Source organism: Panthera pardus, unplaced genomic scaffold (genome assembly GCF_024362965.1).
Source record: "Panthera pardus isolate Hobbes unplaced genomic scaffold, ASM2436296v1 HiC_scaffold_16, whole genome shotgun sequence".
Lineage (NCBI taxonomy): Eukaryota > Metazoa > Chordata > Mammalia > Carnivora > Felidae > Panthera > Panthera pardus.
Window position 1 is genome coordinate 40626322 of NW_026526721.1, and position 22200 is coordinate 40648521.

General features: G+C 33.9%; 1 long non-coding RNA gene across 1 annotated transcript in view; it reads right to left on the minus strand.

Annotated features, from left to right (window-relative positions):
- Window positions 1-4641: 4641 nt before the first annotated feature.
- LOC109255359 (uncharacterized) overlaps window positions 4642-22200 on the minus strand; it is a 32633-nt gene continuing 15074 nt past the window's right edge. The window contains exon 3 of the long non-coding RNA XR_008422439.1: window positions 4642-4811. This is a non-coding gene — a long non-coding RNA (uncharacterized LOC109255359). The remainder of the gene's footprint in view (window positions 4812-22200) is intronic.

Genomic DNA, 22200 nt, shown 5'->3' on the forward strand with positions numbered 1-22200 from the left:
TCTCAAAAATAGATAAACGTTAAAAAAAAAAAAAAAGGAAACGAAAAAACAAAGTTCTTTAAAGCTCTTTCATTGTCTTCTTCTGTTTTCCTCAATTTGTTTTCTGTTATAGTTTAATGTCAAATTGCATTGACTTCTCCAGTCCCTTCCCACCTACCACTGCCTCTTCCTCTGCCTATCCTCCAACGCCACAGAAAGAACTAGTGAATTGTTGAATTTCTTGTGCAAGAGACTGGATGTGGTTCTCACATTAACATACTATAGGATCATCAGCAAGTAATTTAGCCTCTATTAATCCCCTCTCATGCATCTATAAAGCAAAAGAGTTAAAGTTTCTGTTTCCTAGAATTCCTCTAAATTCTTGCATATAATATTCTTCAATACAAAATTATAGGTAAATCTAATCTAAACTGTTCCTCACTTAACCACTTAGTACCAGACTTCCTTTCATCACGTTTTTGTTCACAGGATTCCAAACACCTGTAATAATTATATAGTTACATTAATATGTAATTAATTGATTGTCACATCACATTAATTGATCCTGTGTATGTATAATAAGAGCCATGTAAGACACCATTTATTTTTTTATATTATTTAAAATCATGAAATGTGAGATGCTGAAAAAATTAGAATGAAGGTGGAACTAGGCTCATTCTTTCATTCGTTTGCACAACATCGAGTGTCCATTTTATAGAAGTCATTTCCTAAGGAAATGACAACGTCTGGAACATCATCTAAACTCTCTGTGCTGTAAATTCTTTCCAGAAAAAGAAATAGAACTGTATTATGTCTCTGGTCTAAGTATGTGTTTCTCTCCACGTTGAAAAACTAAAATACCACTTTAACACTCAGGGATAAAGATCATGTATTCCACACTCTTGGTCCCAGACACTTCCAGATCCAGGCTCTGTCACTAACTGCACAGCTTTGGCAAGTTAGTCAATCACTGTGAAAACGTTCCCTCATCAAAGAGGGACGATATATGGTGAGCATCTGGCACACAGTAACCCTGAATGAACAGTATCATTCCTACCTTTATTCTTATTATCTTGAAATAATTCTCCTCCTCTTTCTTCTTCTCCTTCTTCCTTTCTTCTTCCCCCTCTTCCCCCTCCTCCTCCTCCTTTCTCCTCCTCCCCTTCCTCTTCCTCCTCCTCCTCTTTCTTCTTCTTTTCCTTCTCTTCTCCTTCCTCTTCTTCCCCTTCCCCCTCTCCTCCTCCTCCTCCTCCTCCTCCTCCTTCTGTTCCTTTTCCTCCTCCTCCTTCTCCTTCACATTTATGCATCCACTTTGTACTTTAATAATTATAGTTGGTAACAGAACTTAAGCATTTTTGATGCTTTAGGATAATAATGGCCTGAGAACCATTTTCAAAATATCAGTTACAGTACTCCTTAACAGTTCCTCTTTTGTCAATTAAATCTGTATTTCATTATAACCATTTCCACTCAGGTCAAGGCTGCTTGTTGTTCCTTGAGCAAAATCCAAACTCTTCAGCCTATCACTCTTCAGCCTTCCACTATTTTGTCCGTATGAATCTCTTTTTCATCACCTACTATTTTCACAATGTATTACAACCATAATGCATTTCAATTCCATGTAATCTTTTTCTCTTACAATTTCTCAAATATACTCAATATGTTCTGTCTCTTAGACCTTGCTCAATGCTCCTTGGGTCATTTAGAACATCCAAAATCCACACTCATCTATTTTAATATCCTATCCATTAGGTAAGCTCATCTCTGTTAACGATATATCAACACCCCTGCTTGCTCTGTGAACCACTTTTTCTTTCTTTGCTTTCCTATGCCTCTGGCATATGTTCTTTGATTACATTGATACATAGATCCTTTCAGTTTATTTCCAATTTCCAATTCATCCTTGAGATGCCAAATGCCTGAAAGTCTAAACCCTTTCAGCATATTTTCTTCATTCTTTTCTTTACATTGTGTAGTATCTTGCCCCTAGTAAATGCCTTGATAATAAATATTTGAATAACTATTTGGTTCTAGATAGGAGGTATAGAGGGATGGGCATAGAGCTATTTTTGTGGCTTATAGAAAATGAGTTGCCTAAAGCTTGTTCCCACGGTGAGGAAATGGTGTGTCAGAATCCCATTCTGGGATTTGTGCCAGGCTTGCACTACAAAGTGAGAAGTGTTTGAAAAGGTAACACAGAAGTGTTAGAATCTTTCAGTAAAGAAGTGTTAATTGCAGTACTTTAGAGTATGAAAATGAATTAAAGTATAACTACTCCTTAGTCAAACAAAAAGTATAACATGTAATAGATATATGTAATACGTTGGAAATGATTTTTTAAAGATTGAGACCATACCATATTATTCATAATAGAAAGAAGGCTATTGAAATCTGTAATATAAGTGGAATCATAGTATATGGTACTTGATGTTCTTATTAATTACTAAAATTTAAATCAGCCTTCATCTCTCTTAGCAGTTGCAATTTCTTTGAATGTCCATTAGAGAAAAAAATATTGTATTTAACTTTTCAATAATATTAATAATTATAATAATAGAACCTACTTGTTTGAGGGATTATATTTTGTATTTTCAAATTGATCCCATGTAAAATACTTAGATATATTTACTATAAATTTTATAATTCTGAGTAGATCATATCACTATCATGGACATGAAAAATCATCTAAAGAATTTCTAATTCTTTGGAGATTTAAAAAGATAACTAACATTATTATTGATTAGCACTCCCAATGTGCCATCTTCCCTAGAGCTCTGTAATATTCTTGTGAAATTTGAAGCATATTATGACCCCAAATGTACTGAAAGAGAAATGGAATCCAGAGAAGGGCTTAGTTTAATAATAAAGTTTACACAATGGTCAAGGAAATGTTTTTTCATCTGCCTAGAACTGCATGCACTCTTAGTGCCCATTAAGCCACATGTAGCTATGAACACTTGAAATGAGGTTTGTACCATACTTTAAAATTTAGACACTGAAGCAGTATAAAATGTTTTTAAAAATACACACAAAGTTATAGTTTTGGTAAGACTACATTTCCTTTATACTGGTGTAATATTGTAATGAGTTTACTTGAATATTTTATATGGGCAGCATGAGGTACAGTAATGCGTATGTAACTTACAATTGAATTCTTGTGAAAGTTTTGATTACAGTACAATTAAAACATTTTTAGTTTACAGGGGCACCTGGGTGGCTCAGTCGGCTAAGTGTCCAACTTGGGCTAAGGTCATGATCTCATGGTCTGTGAGTACGAGCCCAGCATCGGGCTCAGTGCTGACAGCTCGGAACCTGAAGCCGGCTTCAGATTCTGTGTCTCTCTCTCTCAGTCTCTCTCTCTCTCTCTCTCTCTCTCTCTCTGTATGTACCACCCCCACTCACACTCTGTTTCTCTCTCTCTCTCAAAAATAAAACATTAAAAAAACTAAAAAAAACACTTTTTGTTTACAAATAAATATGGGTCTATTTTAAATTTAAAATGAAAACGTACTACTATCCAGAATGAAATGGAGTTGTGGAAGTTTGCACTATGTCTAAAATAATGGGACAAAAGAGAGTTGCAGGCTTGTCAAAAATTTATGATGAACAGCAATTGCGGTATGCTTCATGAGAGCAGCACAACAATTTATTTGTTAATTGTGTTAAAAATAATATAGAATATAATGGACAATTTTAGGAAACGTTTTCAGCAAGTACATTTTCTATCAACAGTCAAAAAAGTGTCAACACTATTAGTTGTCAGAACGTGGAGTTAAATGTCTAAGAAACATTTAAAAACTATTTTTAATAGTTGCTTTCTAAAGCAGTGTAGAATTTATTAAAAAAACAAATAAAAACATCCTGATGACTACCTTGGGAGGCACTAACGTAAGGTGAATTTAAAATATTGGCCATTAATATCAAGACTGGAAAGTGGAATTAATACCCTTTAAGTATTTTAACATTTTTGTAATTTTTAGAAGGAAAGTAAAGATGTTGTGATATATCCTTGGAGATATATGACATTAAAGTTTTATGGACAACTACAATAAGGATAGAACTGAGGATATTTCTTTCAAATAATTAAAAAGATAAATTGAGAGTACAGAAAGTTTGTCAAATTTAAAGCAGTATGGGTAGGATTTTTTAAAATTGGTTTTTAAAAAGAAGAATAGTGAGAAAACAAAATAGGGTGATGAATCTAAATCCAAACATGGTAATGAAGAACAAGGTACATTAAATAAATATATTTGGCAATTCTAAATATAGTCAAATTGGAAATGAACAGTGTGGGTACTGTTTTCCAGTAATCTCCAGTAAGAAAATTAAAATGAAAAGAATCAATATTTCTTTATTTTTATTTATTCAGTTGGTTTTTATTTTTATTTATTCAGTTAGTTGTAAACTTACAAGTTTAAAAGTTTTAAACTTGTAAATTTGGCAGACTCTAACTTGGTTTGGATTTTTGCACAAAAGGAAAACCATTTTTATACACAGGGATACAAAAAATATTTGTTTCAGAAACTCCATTACCGAATTATGAGGAAAAACTCAAAATGACACAGTTCTAAAGTGAAATATCTTCAGTGAAGTCACCAAGTAACAACTCTTAGAATACAATACCTTTCTATCAATATCAAAAAGTACTTTTTCAGGGGTACCTGGGTGGTTTAGTAGATTGAGCATCAGACTTTGGCTCAGGTCATGATCTTGTGTTTCTGGGTTGGAGCTCTGCATTGGACTCCGTGCTGACAGCTCAGAGCCTGGAGCCTGCTTTGGATTCTATGTCTCCCTCTCTCTCTGCCCTTCCCATGCTCACATTCTGTCTCTCTCTTTCTGAAAAAGTAAAAAACGTCAAAAAAAAAAGCACAACACACTTATTCAAAACTTGAAAAATTGCAAACAGTTTTCTTTAGACTGGGAGTCATGCATTATATGAGACACATGGTACAATCTATGCTTGGGGTGGATTTTTCCTAAGAGGACATTGAAGTTGACGTAGAAAGGTCATTTAGTGGTGTAAAAAATAGTTCTTATAGCTTATTTTTCAAACTTTTCCTTTTGTTAAAGACAAAATTCAGCTAGATTACGGAAAAATTAATTTCTATGTGATGTATGGTTCTCCACCTATCTTAGGTCAAAATTCCATACTGATTGGAATTAAAACTGATGTTTCCTTTATTGTTTCATTCCACTCTGTAATATATATTAAAAATGTCTGTGCCCAGTTTTTGAGACAATTATATTAAAAATATAATGTACACAGTTGTTAAAATCATTCAATATATGCATGCAATTACTATGAATCACAGCCTGTTTATGGAAGCTATTGAGAGAGAGAATGAATTCACTGATATTGTGTTCTTTGCCAATTCCCCTTGTTGAGTTGTGGACAAATGACTTAAAGATTACTGTATTGTTAATTCAAATTTTTCTTGAAACAAAAAAGGATGCTTGCCAAATATTCAATAAGACAAAAACGGCAGTGTGATTTACATATTTCATTGATGTAACATTCCATATAAGCAAACAAAACTTGCAGCATCAAAGAAAAGCTTATTTGTATCTAGCTAAACAGGTACATGAATTTATGCTGAAATGAAAACTTCATAATACAAGTCAATAGTAATTATTGAACATTTCCAACACGAGCCAATATGCAGATTTTAATTGTAATTGACATTATGTAAATACTGAAGAACATGAATGCTGAATTGACATAACAGTTAATAAATATATTTAACTTGGACAGACATAGTTTTGGAACCAGTATGCTTTTGCTCCAAAACGGAAAAAAATTATTCTACAAAGATGAACCAGTTTTATTAATTTAGATAAAAAGATTATTAATTTAGGTAAAAAGATTTCTAAAATAATTTTTAGAAATTGATTCAGTTATTTGAAACCATTGAACATCTGTTTAGGACAACTTGTGTATAAAAATGTATTTTTTTAAACTATACATTTAGCAACTTTAAACACAGATCAAATATATCTGATGGAAACTTATCATCCAAATGGAAACATGCTGGAAGGATAACAAACACCAAATTTCATAGAAGATGGCACAAAAACTGTAAAATAACTCATTAATTGTATTTATATATATTTGTATTTAAATATTTATTTATTTTGAGAGAGAGAGAGAGAGCGTGTGCATGCAAGTAGGGGAGGACAGAGAGGGAGAGAGAGAGAGAGAGAGAGAGAGAGAGAGAGAGAGAGAATCCCAAGCAGGCGCCATCCACACTGTCATCATAGAGCTTGAGGCAGGGTTGACCTCACTAATCATGAGATTATGATCTGAACTGAAATCAAGAGTCAGATGGTTAATCAACTGAGCCACCCAGGCACTCCAATAGTATCTATATTGATGACATGTTGAAACTATAATATTTTGGATCGATGACGTTAAAAATATTATTAAAATAATAAAAACATTATTAATACTAATTTTACTAGTCTCTTTTTAATACTACTACTAGAAAATTTAAAATTACCTATGTGGCTCACTTTTATCTCTATTGGACAGTGATAGTCTAGAATATAAATAAGTTAGAGAGGTTGAGAATCCGAAGCAGGCTCCAGACTCTGAGCTGTCAGCACAGAGCCCAACGTGGGTCTCAGACCCACCAACCGTGAGATCACGACCTGAGCAGAAATCAAGTGACAGATGCTTAACCGACTGAGCCACCCAAGTGCCCCAATTCTCCCACATTTTTAAAAACATAACTGGCATCACTATATACATACTTTGATGTTATGTGCTCCTATTATAGTTTTATAAATTTTGATTGTAGAAGTAGTGAATGCTTATAAAAATTTAGAAAATAACAAAACATATACTGTAGAAATCCAACATTATGTTTCCCTCTTAAAAACAATTCACAGAAGATTATAATATATTGTTCCATATTTTGCCTTTGCAAATGCAGACATGTTGTATTTGTTTTAAAAATATTTGGGATTATATTGTACATATAATGGGCATATTACCTCACTGCTATAGCCTTGATGCTGTAAGGATTCATCTCAATTGCTTTTTCAGTCAGTCATTGAGAAAAATCCATAACTTTAGTCATAATCACCCTTGGCCAACACTCTCCTCCTGTTTTAGCCCTCTTTCTCACCCCTACCCAAATATGAAAACCCTTCCTCTGAACCCCGCAGTATGGTCAGTCTTCAGAACAATTTCCTAGACCCACATTTAGCTCTTGTCTGATCAGTTCCTTCCGAGTAATCTAAATGGTTGAAATCTAGGTTCCTCTGAGGATGCTGCATCCCTTGAGTAAGTTCTTTAATATGTTTTATATCACTCCTTTTGAAATAGGGGAATTTCACTTTTGATGCCCATTGGTATTTCCAACCATTTTCTCTCTTTAATTCCCATCCCCTCATCCCAGGTGTAAATGCCATGTCATATGGCTGTATCCTCAATATCTCATTTTTTTTTTTCTAGTCATTTTCTGAATGTGGCATCAGTGTCTTTTGGATTCTGGCTTACTTTTATCTTCTTCAATACTCCTGTTACAACTCTTGCAATATCCTGAGGTTCTCATCTCTGTGATTTCTCCATAATGCCTGCTCTTTTTCCTCTCAAAAGCACGTCCAGGATCTAGATCTTTCTGTTACTACATTCCATAAAATCTCAGGTTCCAGCACCCCACTAATTATTTAGTGCTTTCACTCCAACTGTATTTTGGGACCACAATCAAATGTTCTTAAAAACATTTCATTGTCTTTTTGTCCTTGATGCCTTCCTAAGCTGGCTTAAATTTCATAATCTATCATTATAAAAATCATTACATATACCCTCATCTCTCACCACATCTTCATTTTCTTGTAATTATCTGACAAAACTCCAATCCTTGTTAAATTAAATTTTCTACCTACTCTAAACTTGCATCTCTGCAGGTGAATGTGGTTAGAGAATGTGCTGATATGTCTCACTTTAAACGTCACAGGAGCCTTTAATGCTGTCCAAAGTCCATCATTTTTTCTCCTCTCCTGGATAACTGATACCTTTTCTTCTCCTTGGACATTCTCACTCTCAACAAATGCACTGCATTCTGTCTCAGGTTTCTGTGTCATGATCTAAGGCCTCTTCCCTTTATACATTTAATTTTACCTTCTTTTAGCTGCAAAGGGATAATTATCTACCAATTGTCCCTTCTATGACTAATTCTTCCCACTCTCAATTTTTGTCCTATTAGCAAACAAACTAATGTATTTTCTATTATCATAAAAAAGGAAACAATTTTTTCTCCATTTCCAGCCCATTTTACTTACCCATTCACACATTTAAAAAAAGTTATGATTGGGGCGCCTGGGTGGCTCAGAGGGTTAAGCGTCCGACTTCGGCTCAAGTCATAATCTCGTGGTCCGTGGGTTCGAGCCCCGCAACGGGCTCTGTGCTGACAGCTCAGAGCCTGGAGCCTGTTTCAGATTCTGTGTCTCCCTCTTTCTCTGACCCTCCCCTGTTCATGATCTCTCTCTGTCTCAAAAATAAATAAATTAAAAAAAATTTTTTTTAAGTTATGATTGCTCTAAATACTTCTTTTAAGTTTTTTTTTTTTTTTTTTAATTTACCAACTCTAATGGTTTCACTTACCCTGCTATATGAGAATCACTACTGTCTAGGTAATTATAACCCTTTATATTGCTAAATACAATTCCTGATCTTCATTTAAGTGGAATTTTCCATAGCACTTCATTAATAAATTTATTAACCTATATTCCCTCAAACTCGTTTTTTAAAGTAGGCTTCACACCCAACATGGGGCTTGAACTCATGACCCTGAGAGCAAGATCTAAGCTGAGATCAAGAGTTGGACACTTAACTGACTGAACCACCCAGGTGCCTCTCCTAAAACGTGTTCTTATTTGAATTCACAGTACCAAATGCTCCTGGTTTTCTTCCTTTCCTTCTCATTGCAGTTGTTACTTTCCACATCAGTACCCTAGATCTAAATACTATAGTGCCCCCAAATTCAGTCCTTGGATCTGTTTTCTTTCTCCACTCATTTTCACAGAGAGGCTTTCATTACTACATATTAGGTGATAATTCTGAACTTGAAACTCCATTCCAGATATCATAATTCCAAACTACTTACTCAATGGTAATAGTCATTTAAAACTTAATGGATTGCAAACCAAACTCCTTATCTCTGTTCTTACATCTCTGCTGTAATCCCAAACTTGTTCCTTCAGAAATCTTCCCCATATCAGTAAAGAGCAACTCTCTTCTTCCAGATTATTTGTGGAGTGCTAGCAACTTCCCAATTTTATATTCAAATCATGATGTGTAAGGTTATTCTTAAGATTATTGAAACAATTTTAGTCAAGACTAATTTTGTTTGTTGACTATTTATTTTAATTTTTTAATGTTTATTTTATTTATTTTTGAGACAGAGAGAGAGAGAGAGAGAGAGAGAGAGAGAGAGACAGAGCATGAATGGGGGAGGGGCAGAGAGAGAGGGAGACACAGAATTAGAAGTAGGCTCCAGGCTCTGAGCTGTCAGCACAGAGCCCGACAAGGGGTTCAAACTCATGAACCACAAGATCATGATCTGAGCTGAAGTTAGACGCTTAACTGCTTAGCTGACTGAGCCACCCAGTTGCCCTATGCTGACAATTTAGAAGCACTTCTGTTGATTTAATTACGTGAATCAAGTTTCTTAGAAAAACTATCCAATCAAGGGACCTACTCTCTTGTTTGTCCTTAAATACATCTTTCTTAAAGAAAAAGTAAAAAATTTATCTTGTTGCTTTGTGGGTTGCTCCAAGAGATTACATAGGATAGTAAACATTTCCTTCCCCTTAATTTTATCAGGGTCAGATAAATTAGGGGCCACTAGAAATATATTTCAAACTCTCTAGTAATACATTTCAAACTCACATGGAAAGTCATAATTTCCAGATCATTTAGGAATTTTAAAAAGCAGCTTGAAAATATATCTTCCAGAATTGCTAAAGCTAGCATAAAATAGTCTTGAGGAAAAAAGGTCACTGCATTTTATGTTTAGATATGAAAAGAACTAGAATGCAATAGTGTTTATTAAGATGTTCACATCCTAAATCATGGTTTGTGAGTTGGTTGAAAGGGAAGTAAGGGAAGGGACATTGTGTCAACTGGTTATTTTAAAAACAAATCTCTAGGGGTGTCTGGGTGGCTTGGTTGGTTAAGTGTCTGACTCTTGATTTCAGCTCAGCTCATGATCTTCTGGTTCATGAAATTGAGTCTTGCATTGGGTTCTATGCTGACAACATGGAGCCTGCTTGGGATTCTCTCTCACCCTCTCTGCCCCTCCCCTTCTCTCACTCTCTCTCTCTCTCAAAAACAAAAATTAAAAACAAATCTTGGGGTGCCTGTGTGGCTCAGTGGGTTAAGCATCTGATTCTTGATTTTGGCTTAGGTCATGATCTTGTGGTTCAGGAGTTCAAGCCCCATGTTAGACTCTGGGCTCTGAACCTGCTTGGGATTCTCTGTCTTTCTCTCTCTCTCTCCCCTCCCCCTTCAAAAATAGATAAATAAACATTAAAAAAATTAATTAATTGAAAAAAAATCTCTACACTAATCACCAGAGGCTACAATAGAAATCAGGAGTAAGCATATCTATTTTGAAAAGGTTCTCAAGATGATTCTGAAAGGATTTCCATCAATTTTGATCCTAAATAAGAATATTTTAGAGAAAGGCACAATCTAAGCTTGGAATATATCAGAATAGGAGAGGTAGAGTTGGACTTGGAACTTATAATTAGAGTGAAAGGCAAAAAAAAAAAAAAGATATTTTAGAAAAAGACAAGAGATTCTATCAAATCTAGTGATATCAAATATAGTGATGTTAAGCAAGAAGGAACCAACAATTTCAAGTGTACAAAGCCTAAAAAACCTATGAGTACAGACAAAAATCATATCATTTACTTGAAAATGCTATTTTTGTCCAATGTTAAATGTTTGGCAAACTTGATGACTTAGAGAGTAAATGTGAAGACATTAAGAAGAGAAAGGAAGGGGAAGAATTAATTTTTTGTGGCATAGATATCAGACAATATTAAGGACTTTATGTTCTTTATCTCGTTTAATTTGCAAAAATCTATGAGGGACGAGCTATTATTAATCCTTCTTGACAGTCAGGATACTGAAATAGACTACATGACCTGCTCAAGGTCATAACACCAGGGAATAGTAGACCAAAGTCCAAGCTCATGGTATACATATATGACTGCACATTTTTTGACATTGCTAAAACTAAAAACAACAAAAATGAAAACTAAATTAATTTAAATGAAAATAAATTAATTTTTTTAATACTCATTACTGGCTAAGATATGGAGAAGATAGTCATGGAGAATCTAAAACGCTCTGCTATGTTGGAGGGGAAGCTAATGGTATAGCTATTTGCAAAAATAGCTTGGCAGTTTCTTATATAAACCTACATCTATCATATATCTAGCCATCCCTCTTCTGGATATATACATAAGATACATAAGAAGCTATGTTCACACAGAAGTCTATGTATGAATATAATGCCTTTATTTACATACTCCCCAAATTGGGTATAATCCAGATGTCATTCAATCGATGTATGGGTAAAGAAATTGTGCTCCATCTATAGAATGGAATACTACTCAGAGTATAAAGAAATAAAACACTGATTTATACGACAATGGGAATAAATCTTAAATGCATTTTGCCAAACCCACAGGCTACATATTTTATGATTTCATTTAGCTGACACTCTGGAAGAGGCAGAAATGTAGACTTGGAAAACAGGAAAAAGGTTGCCAGGGGATGAGGGTTGGGGCAATGATTTCCTATGAAGGAAAAGAGTTTGGGGGAGGTTTGGAAATGTTCTGTATGAAACTGTGGTTTTAGATATTTAATTCTATGCATTTGTCAAAACTCTATAGAACTTCACATCATAAAGAGTGGATTGTGCTGAATAAATTTCAAAAGAGACAAACTAGGATGATACAGGAGTGGTAAAATACTAACTGCCCCAAATGAATCTAACTGTATTAGAAATGAACTACATAATCATACTGAAAGGAATGGGAAAGAAAGAAGCTGACTTAAGTGACTTTGTAATTGTTTTCAGTGAATTCTCTAAGGCTACTGGACATTATACACAAATAATGTACTCTAATTGGTAAATGTGTTTCTCACAGGGATATGTGTTGGCAAATCTGAAACTGCTTTGACTGTATCCTAAGGTTAAACCAACAAATAGATAATGAGAGCCAGGTTTTTCATGGTCTGAGAAAGAAATTTCAAATAAGGGGAAAGGCTATTAAAAAACTCTATGGTGCTGGATTAGAGTCAGAACTATTAATACAGACTGTTTTAAAAATTATACATACAAATAGATACAGAGATAACTGCAGATATGTGCATGTGTGTGTGAGTGAGCATGTGGATGGATTAATCTACAGAAACATATTTTCTAGCTCTATCCACTAACAAGAAGTAGACGCAGTGACACCCAAGTAATGATTAGCATTTCTAGCACCTAGAACCTGGTTTCTGAATACCTTTCTCCAGTGCAAGTACACAAGGCTTCTTAGAGATCTAGAAGGACCCCAGGACTGAGACAGGAAAAGTGCAAGATGTAACTGGAGCTTTTCGTGGCTCCAGAAAATAAAGAAGTGCTGGGGGGGGGGGCAGAGAGAGACAGTGTGTGTGTGTGTGTGTGTGTGTGTGTGAGAGAGAGAGAGAGAGAGAGAGAGAGAGAGAGAGAGAGAGAGAGAAGGGAGTTCAGGATCCCATATGGAAGAGCTCTCAATGGCCAAAACTGAAACAACTTGAGCAACAGAATAACTATTGTCCTGAATTAAACCTCAAATTAAAAAAAAAAGAAGAAGAAGAATCAATACACTTATAAATAACTGAATAAACAAGTGGGGAGTAGAGATAGCTCTTCCTGATAGAGAATTTCAATTCAAAAATGTTGATAGAACGAGGGAAATAGAAAATCACCACTAAGACACCATAGTAGCTGCAGACAAGATCCATTGACCGATGTTAAAATTAGGGGGCAGGAGTTAAACAGAAAAAGGATATATGTATAGTCTAGAAGTAGTTCTCCCTAAATCTTCAGTAATCAGTATGGGGAAAATAGTTACTTTACAGGGAATAATTCTGGCAGATACCACTTTAACCATGTGATTAAGGTTAACATGACCACTAATACCACTAATGCCCATGGACATTGTATGTCTAGAAATCGTGCACCGAAGACAGCACGTCACCTCTGTGGTATTTTTCCTGATAATACATGACTTCAGTCTAAAAATAAGAAAACACCAGACAAGCCCAATTTGAGAGCCATTCTACAAAATAACTGACAAATATCCTTGTCAAAGACAGGGAAAGACTGAAGAACTCTTAAAGTTTAAAGAGACTGAAGAGATACAAGAAGGCAATGTGAAATCTTGAATCTTGGAACAGAAGAGGGACATTAGTGAGAAAAAGATGAAATTCAAAGAAATTCTATGGTTTAATGGTGTTTCTTCAAGGCTAATTTATTATTGATGATAATTATGATTCTGTACAATATTAACATAAGGAAAAGCTGGATAAAAGGCATACCGTTTTTGGATGTATTATATATGACTAAATTATCTCAAAAAAACACAGTGTGCTTCTAGTTAAGCTGGTACAATAAGAACATTCAACAACCGTTCTCATCACTCTAAGCCTATTGAAATGAGAGGTAAAATATAAAAATTACACAAATTGTAACATCAACCTCCCAAAATATAAAAATCTCCTCCTGGATCAAAGCTAGAAAAGAGAAGTGGTTAAGAGGGCTGAACCACAGGCCTACTGAGCTCTGAGTCTAGAAATAGGTCTAGGTGGCTAACACAGGGTCATGGAAAAGAGTAATGCTTCATATGAGTAAGGCAATGAATCCAGTCAGTGAAATAAGGAAGCAGAGAAAAGAGATAAAAAGATTATTTTTAAAAATTTTACTTATTAGAGAGAGATAGAGAGAAAGTGAGAGAGATTGAATTCCAAGCAGGCTCCATGCTGTCAGCATGGAGCCCCATGTTGTGCTTGATCTCATGAACCATGAGATAATGAGCTGAAATCAAGAGTCAGATGCTTAAATAACTGTGCCATCCAGGCATCCCTAGGCTGAATTCTTTAACAGCCACTCTAAACCTTTTCTCCTTAACTTTCTTTTCTACTAGTTATATAATTTTATATAAGAATATTTGAATTTTCAGACTCCTTTAAAGCTAGATTATGATGCCTTTCTAGTCATTGATGTGGAAGTGTTAGTTATGGCTGAATGCTTTTTGGCCCAAACAATCTTGTTAAAGGAAAATCGTTGGGACAATTCTATTATTTCTCCCTGAAAAAGTAACATGCTATCTGGAGGTGCAGTTGTTGTCTAGGAACCATAAGGATGAAACCACACATCATGGATGACAGAGCATGAAGATGGATAGAACCAGCTTTCTAGATGACATCGTGGGCTTTATACCAGTGGTGGTTTAAAAACCAGAGGTGGTTGCCTCCATACATCTTGTTATGTGAGAAAAACAAACCCTTCAGTTGTTTTCTTCTTCATTCACAGAAAAATGCAATTTATTTTACTTTTTTTCTTTTTTAGAGAGAAAAAGAGTGAGCAGGGGAGGGAGCAGGGTGGGGGGAGAGAGAGAGAGAGAGAGAGAGAGAGAGAGAGAGAGAGAGAGAGAGAGAATCTTAAGCAGGTTTCATTCTCGGAGCCTGATGTGGGGTTTGATCCTATGACACTGAGATCGTGACCTGAGCTGAAATTAAGAGTTAGACACTCAACTGACTGAGCCACCCAGGTGTCCCTCACAGAAAAATGCAATTTTAACCATGTCAGAGAAAAGCTAAAATTATGATATTCAAGTTGAGTATGTCAGTATAATTTTAAAGCATGGGAATAGAATGAATCATTTAAAAATGAGTAAAAACATATCATAAAAATATGACTTCACCCTAAAAAGGATTAAAAAATGAGCAACTTGAAAATATCTTTAGAATAAGAATGTTTAGAGTTTGAAGTGGTGACTGAAGGAATAACATCCATGAAATAGAACAAGAATTCATGAAAGAAAAGATACAGAATTATGGATGGAACTAGAGAGTATTATGCTAAGTGAAATAAGTCCATCAGAGACAAATATCATATGATTTCACTCATATGTGAAATTTAAGAAACAAAACAGATGAACATAAGGGAAGGAAAAATAGGATACAAAACCGTAGAGACTTTTAAATAAAGAGAAGAAACAGGGTTGCTGGAGGAGAGGTGAGGGGGGGTTGGGCTAAATGGGTGATTGGCATTAAAGAGGGCAGTTTTTGGGATGAGCACTGGGTGTTAGATGTGAGTGATAAATCACTGGGTTCTACTCCTGAAACCAATACTACACTGTATGTTAACTAACTTGAATTTAATAAATAAATAAATGAATAAATAAATACAGAACTAAAATAAGAACCAATAGAGTTAGTGAAAAAAATTTTTAAATCATGCAGAAATTTATATGTATCCTTAGCAAACTAGAATTAAAGGGACATTAATATCATAAAAGATACCTAAGAAAACATCAAACAAAATGAAGCACTTCATACAGATATTAGTTTTGAGGACATGGATCTAGAAATTCAATTTAATTTGAGGGCTTATAGGAGCAATCAACTTAATAAATTTATATCAGAGAATTAGGGTCAACAATAAATGAAAATTTTGAAGAAAAATAAATTGTAGCAGCATCACTTATGAAGTATCAATATTTATTTAAAATTAATTCTAAAGAACAGTACCTTAGCTGGGTTTAGTATTTGTGTTTAATTTACTGTTTATTAATTTAGTAATATTGTTTAGTATTGTTGCAGGGTTATAGACAAGAACAGATACATATATTTATGAAAACTTAGCAAATGATAGAGATGCCAAAACAGATTAGTTTTTAAGTAATGAACATGTTAATAAATGTTGCTATGTAGTTGGCTCTCCAGATGGGAAAAATAAAATAAAATTAGATTCTTGCCTTATGTCATAAATATGCAAAATAATTCTAGTGTCATTAAATACTAAAATATAAAAAGCAAGATGTTAGCATTGAATTTTAAAGAAATTACCACCTAATATTTTTATAGGTTCAGAATAATGAAGTGTTTCCTGAACAAGTTTCCAAAACAAAACCATGTGTCAATATCAAAGGTCATTGGTTGAGCAGAGAGCAAAAATATAGCTTTGGTAAAAGGAATTGATAAAAGTTTGTATTCAACTGCTACAGATCAAACCCCAGGCAGAGATAATAAGATCAAAATCACAAAAAAGCATATATATTTGGTTAATAAATGCAAATATTTAGGCAGTTCTTGTCTACCTTACTCTACCAAAATGGCTGTCCAAGTGGATACTGGACTAGGATGGAATCATGATAATCATAAACATATATTGTATCTTTGGTTATGTACAGGCATACCTTTTTTTTTTTCTTTACTGTTCTTTCTTGTGCTTTGCAGATATTACAGGTGAAGAATATAAGAAAAATTTAAGAAAACAGAAAGTAAAATATGGGGGCATATCTAATTTTTGAAAATCCATTCTAGTTTTTAAAAGAATTTAACACATTTTTTAAGCAACAGAAAAATATCAGAAAAAGCTAAATATACAACAGGAGAATAGTAGATAAAAACTTCTGCATTCATACATTGAGTCAAGTATTAATTGAATTAATCTATTAACTCTAGCGGTGTTCAATAGGGATTTGGTTAAATACAAGCATACCTCTTTTTTTGTGCTTTGCAAATAATTGGGTTTTTTTGTTTTTTTGTTTTTTTTTGTTTTTTTTTTTACAAATTGAAAAGTTTATGGCAATCCTGCATCAAGCAAGTCATTTGATGCCATTTTTCCAACCACACATTTGCTCATTTAATGTCTCTGTGTCACATTTTGGTAATTCTCACAACGTCTGAAACTTTTTCATCATTATCATATTTGTTATGATGATCTGTGATCGGTGCTTTTTGATGTTACTATTGTAATTGTTTTGGGGCACAATGAACTGCACCTGAATAAGACAGTGAACTTAACAGTAATATTGAAATTAGGCCAGTTAATAACACTACAATGGCATCGAAGCATTCAAATGAAACTCAAAAAGTTTCATGTCTCTCACTTGAAATCAAAGGCTAGAAATGAGTAAACCTAAGGGAGGAAGGCATGTTGAAATCTGAGATAGGCTGAAAGCTATGTTTTTTGTGTCAAACAGTTAAACTAACTTATGAATACAAAGGAAAAGTTGTTGAAGGAAATTAGAAGTGGTACTCCAGTGAACACATAAATGATAAGAATGTGAAACAGTCTCAGGGCGCCTGGGTGGCTTAGTCGTTGGGTGTCCGACTTCGGCTCAGGTCATGATCTCACAGCTCGTGGGTTCAAGCCCCATGTTGGGCTCTGTGCTGACAGCTCAGGACCTGGAGCCTGCTTCGGATTCTGTGTCTCACTCTCTCTCTGCCCCTCCCCTGCTCACACTCTGTGTCTCTCTGTCTCTCAAAAATAAATAAACATTTAAAAAAAAATAAGAAAGTGAAACAGTCTTATTGCTGAGATGGAGAAAAATTAAATAGTCTGGATAGAAGATCAGACCAACCACAACATTCTCTTAAACTAAAGCCTAGTTTAGAGCAAGGCCCTAACTCTCTTTAAGGCTATGAAAGGTGAGAGAAGTGAAAAAGCTGCAGGAGAAAAGTTTGAAGCTAGGAGAGGTTGACTCTTAAAGTTTGAGGAAAGAAGCCTTCTCTATAACATAAAAGTGCAAAGTGAGGCAGCAAATGCTTATGTAGAAGCTGCAGCAGGTTATCCAGAAGATGTAGTTAAGACCATTAATGAAGGCAGCTATGCTAAAAAACAGATTTCAAGTGTACACAAAATAGCCTTATATTGGAAGGAGATACTATCTAGGACTTTCATAGCTAGTGGGGAGAAGTCAATGGCTGGCTTCAAATATTCAAAGGACAAGTTCACTTTCTTCTTGGGATTAATGCTGTCGGTGACTTTCACTTGAAGCCAATGTTCATTTACCATTTAAAAAATCCTAGGGTCTTTAAGAATTATGCTAAATCTACTCTGTGCTCTACAATCCTAGATGACAGTGCATCTGTTTGCAACATGGTTTACTGAATATTTTAAGCCCACTCTTGAGACCTACTGCTCAGAAAAAAAAGATTCCTTTCAAAATATTACTGCTTAATGACAATGCACCCAGTTACCCAAGAGCTCTGATGGAAATATACAAGATGAATGTTGTTTTCATGCTTATTGACACAACATACATTCCACAGCCCATAGATCAAGGGGTAATTTTGACTTTCAAGTTTTATTGTGTTAAGAAATATGTTTTGTAAGGCTTTGGCTACCATAGATAGCGATTCCTCCCAGATATCTGGGCAAAGTCAATTGAACACCCTCCTTAAATGGTTCATCATCCTAGATGCCAGAAAGAACATTCATAATTCATGGGAAGATGTAAAAACATCTAATTTAATAGCAGTTGGAAACAGTTGATTCTAATCCTCATGGATGACTTTGAAGGATTTCAGCTTTAGTGGAAGAAGTAACTGCAGATGTGGTGGAAACAAGAGAACGAGAATTAGAAGAGGAGCCTGAAGAGGTGACTGAATTTCTGCAATAAACTGGAACAGATGAGGAGTTGCTTCTTTTGGATGAGCAAAGAAAAGTGGTTTCTTAAGATGGAATCTACTCCTGGTGAAGATGCTGCGAAGATTGTTGAAATAACAACAGGGGACTTAAAATATTATGTAAACTTAGTTGATAAAGCAGTGGCAGAGTTTGAGAGGATTGACTCCAATTATGCAAGAAGTTCTACTGTAAGTAAAGTGCTGTCAAACTGCATGGCATGCTACAGAGAAATCGTTGGTGAAAGGAAATCAATCAATGCAGCAAACTTCGTTGTTGTCTTAAAAAATTGCCACAGCCACTGCGGCCTTCAGCAACCACCACTCTGATCAGTTAGTAGCCATCAACACAGACACAAGACCCTCCTCCAGCAAAAAGATTTACTTACTGAAAGCTCAGATGATGGTTAGCATTTTTTAGCAATAACGTATTTTTACATTAAATTATCTACATTGTTTTTTTAGACATAATATTGCACACTTAATATACTACATATACTGTAGTATATACAAAGTTTTGTAGTATATACAAAACTTTTATATACACTGGGAAACCAAGAAATTCATTTGACTCCCCTTATTGTGACATTTGCTTTATTGTAATATTTGCTTTATTATGGAAATTAATCTGTATATTTAAATATATCCAAATTAAATAGCAATAAGATATTCTTGGATACAGACAAGTTGTTTCTTACTTTCAAAATCACAAAAATCATTAGGAAAATATTAAAAAAGTATAGAGGGGATCAACTTTATGAGAAACTGAAAAATATTATGTAACCATGGTCATCTTATCATATGTAGACACACAAAAAAATAGAACAAAATAGAGAATTTAGGTATTGAACTTAATTGTTCAGTTCAGAATTAAAATGGTATTCCACATTGATTGGAAAAGAAGTATCATGTAATAAATAGAACTGGGATAATGGGCTACCTGTAAGGGAAAAAAACTTGAATTCTAACATCTTCTCTTACAGGGAGATAAATTTCAGATGACCCACAATTATAGTAAAAAAAATATGAAGCCACAAAATACATAATGGAAAACATACGATACTTTTTATGGTCTTAAAGTGGTTCTCTAAACACAGAAATAAACATAACAGTCAAAAGAAAAAAGTGACTGATGGGAGTGTGCAAAAATTAAAATTGTGGATGTATAGAAAAAGACTAAAATCCTGTCCAAATAAAAAAAATGAGCTATTTTATTCACTTTTATATTAATGAAAGTCCATAAATCAACAAACTCCTGAAAAAATTATGTGTAGAGGACAATTTAGCAATAGAAAATACATTGATTTTTATATATGTAAAAATATACTCAAAAATATGCTCAAACGCAGTCATAATAAGAAAAAAAAATTAAAATAACACCACACCGTATTGATGAGAATTTTTGAAAGCACTCATTCTCATACATTGTTGTAGAGAATTCAAATTGGAACAATCTCTTGAGAGTATAATTTGGCAAAATGCATCAACGTAAAAATATGTGTGCCCTTCAATTTAGCAAATCTACTCTAGAAATTGATCCAACAGTTATACTTGCATATGTGAACAAAAAAATGAGTATATACATATAGTCAGTATATTCACTGCAGAATTGTTTGTCTTATCAAAATAATGTGAGCAACCTAGGTGTCCATTATTAGGTAGCTAGTCAAGTAAACTGTGGTATATATGTGCAATGACATGTCATGTGGTAAAAGTAAAAGTATTTTTTATGGGACTGAATGATGTTTGAGATATTGTTTAGTGAGGGGCACAAGGTAGAAAAGCATTAGGCCTTATTATCTGGTGTGCACTGTTCCCAGTACTAGGGATTTTAAATATTGAAAAGCAAGAGTTCCTGCCTTCAAGTAGCTTTCATTCTAATAGTGGAAGATAAGCAACAAAAATGTAAATAAATCAATTAATTTAGAAGATAATCTCAAATAATGAGAATTTCTGTAGAAAAGATAGAACAGAAAAATTCAGTAAAGAGTGACCAGAAATGGGTATGGGTGCTGCTTTGATAGGGGACAGGGAGTGGAAGGGTACAGTGGGGAGGTGGGGTGGGCATAAATGTTTTATCTAAAGTTTTGGAATAACATTTGGATTAAGTACAGTAAGATGACTATATATTCTAAATATTCTAGAGTATTTAAACTTAATATTTAGACTTAAATATTAAATTAAATATTCTAGAATATATGTCTTAGATTTATATCTTTAGAAACTTGCATAGAAATATGCTACTTGCATTTATTAAAAATCAGGTTCTATATCCATCTTGATTAATATATATTTTCACAAATTACCTATAGAAAGATAATCAACGAGTAACAGTATTGTCTCTCAGAAAATCAAGGACTGGGGTATGAGAAATAGACTTTTCCTTACAGTCTCATTTGCAACATTTCTATTACCTTGAAATCATATTACATATATTATCTATTGAAATAAATATATAAATACATATCTAGTTAGAAATCTAATGTGACTTCAGCTCTTATGTGTTGGTGATAATTGGGTGTAATTTTAAGATATTAACAATTTTAATAATGTACAAAAAAGAGAAGTATCTGCGTTCATGGAACAGTTTTAGAGTGGGTGAAAATGCCTTTTGGAAAAATCCATGACACAAAATTTCACATAAAATGTTTCTTTATACTGAAACATTATTTTTGGAGTAATCTTTTTTGAAAGTGGAAATGTATGTGGATATCAGAAAAATTGAAATTGTATCTAAATTTGGAAATCACTGTTTGTGGTGTATTCTTCGTCCATTTTTATTTTATTTAGTGAGTTTAATGGGATAGATGGATGAGCATTAACAAGGCCATAACAGAGAATAGGCCTGATGTCTCACATTCTCTCTTCATGCGCATGCACAATACTACAGTGTTAGAGGGGCCTCCAGCAATTTTTTTGAAGGGTTTTGTTGTTTGCAAGATGATAGAATCAGTGATAAGGAAGAGTGATTTGTTTCCTCCCAAACTATTTCATACTTTAAAGCATTTTAGTCATAATCTTCAAGTATAGAAAATCATGTTTCTGGTTATTATCATCCTCTGGATATACCCATTAGGGCGTAAATATATAATGGTTTATGTATTTTTCACATGATTTCAAAATACAAATACATACATTTAATTCTGCAGAGACCTTAATGTGTAGATTGTTTGTCTCTCCTCAATGAAGGTTTTATACTTATCCAGAGTCTTAGGTATAAAGATGTTCTGGGAAGCATATGGTATAAATTGTAGGTTTTTAAATATATATATATATATATATATATATATATATATATATATATGTATAATTACTGTTTTGAGAGGGAACAGAACATGAGATAAATTCATTCCTTATACTATTTTTCTTGGATGAAATTTTAGCAGACTGGTGAAAATGTCTATTATAGAATTTATTGGCATATAAACAATTTGCCATAGAAGTCTTCCTGAAATCTTCCTTCTCAAATTCACCATGAAGGTCTCGGTTTTAATTTCAGATATTTCACTACTAAAATATTCTCTTAGGATAACTCT